The sequence below is a fragment of the Lithobates pipiens genome, unplaced genomic scaffold, assembly GCF_037356315.1.
Source record: "Lithobates pipiens isolate NorthernLeopardFrog02 unplaced genomic scaffold, aLitPip1_a1.2 Scaffold_13, whole genome shotgun sequence".
NCBI lineage: Eukaryota > Metazoa > Chordata > Amphibia > Anura > Ranidae > Lithobates > Lithobates pipiens.
This window is the reverse complement of record NW_027507718.1, coordinates 477937621-477939158: the sequence shown is the minus strand read 5'-3', so window position 1 is coordinate 477939158 and position 1538 is coordinate 477937621. Positions and strand designations below refer to the sequence as shown.

General features: G+C 43.8%; 1 pseudogene; it reads left to right on the top strand.

Annotated features, from left to right (window-relative positions):
* Positions 1-1064: 1064 nt before the first annotated feature.
* Positions 1065-1145, top strand: LOC143979986 (U2 spliceosomal RNA; annotated as a pseudogene).
* The last annotated feature ends 393 nt before the right edge of the window (positions 1146-1538 follow it).

Sequence of the window (1538 nt, the reverse complement as noted above, 5' to 3'; positions counted from 1 at the left end):
CTTTAACGCATATCTAAACCTAAGAATGAAAATTGATAGTATTGTATCTTATTGGTTCTTAGGTGTGGCTGCATTCGTTTTCTTTTTTCCTCAATTTTAATCATGGTAATACTGCCATTAACACACTTCCTGTCCTAGAGTGACAAGAGGAGAAGCTCCGCAGCTAACAGGACATTACAAGAAGGCAGAAAAACACAATACCAATTTTTTTAATGAAAAATAGATTACACGGCCATCAAGTAGTGGATGTGTATGGATTGTTTTTGGTGAATAAGGATATTGTTTTGTGTCATTTTAACTGCAATTGAGAAAAGCCAGGTCACCAACCTGGCTCTGCCATATGGCAGGGCCGTTTAAATCTCAGAACTGAATGGACAGAAAATACAAACCCTTTGGTGGGTAAGAAAGTTCCCATATACCTATTTCCTCTGTACATTGAGCTGATTTCCTGAGGTTCAGCTTTAAACTAACAGTCTTCGTATTCATTTAAAAAATTGTGGTTTACACAAAACCTCCTTCCGTATTTTTCAGTCTGAGTCATCTCAGTCAGCTATATCACACTTCAGGCCATTCACGCAAATCTTTACACCTGCCGCAACCCAACCTCTGTACACTATTATTCTGTTTAAAAAAAATGAGACTACAGTTTAAGCGACCATTTCTAAAACAAATGTAAATTCCTAATGTTTGGAGCCATTGGACCGACTTTAGTATCTAAGGCATCTTCTAGTTCGGAAAAATAAATAACCTACTTGACCCATCGCATGAATCATGGACCTTCCCAGGTTCTGCTTTGATACAAAAGCCTGCCAATCACAACATTCAGAGTACTTTTCATGTTAAATGGTCAAGGAACTGATTTCCTTCAGGTGAAGTACAAAGTTTGCATTATACCAGATTGTTGCTGCTATGATCTGACTTCCTGTTAGAGGGTGGCTAGGTTTGCTCTCCATGGTCCCATCGTATGTAAGAACGTAACCACCCTCTCTAGCCTACTCCTAAGATTGACTATGGACTATGAGATTTGGAGCTTGCATTGAGCAGTACACATGACCACAATGAATATCACTTCTCGACCTTTTGGCTAAGATCAAGTGTAGTATCTGTTCCTATCTGTTGCCAAAGGAGGCGCTGTTCCATCCCTAATAGAGAGGGTTTGGTCAGCACTCGCGTAATTAGCATCCGGAAGGACGGTTTCGTTAGGGGCTACGTCGTGCCGCCCGACAGTAAACTGGGGGCAGATGCATGGTCGAGTCTGAACCGTCTGAAAGGGTGCTCCCGGTGAGGATGGGTGCTGCTATTGGTCTGACCCAGAGGGTCGAGTACCTGGCTTTCTGACCTGGATTGGGGTAGTTCTAGCCCTGGACAGTTTTTCGGGAGGGAACACTGGCTCCTCTTTTCTGGGTGGGGAGGAGCGGTTAGTACTTCCCGAATGTAGTTAGGTAGGAGTGATGGGAGTGACAGTGGAGCCTGATGGCAAAGGGCTCTCACCAAGCTTCCTGATCTTCATGCCTTCCTGCCTGGGGTGGGGGCTGCTG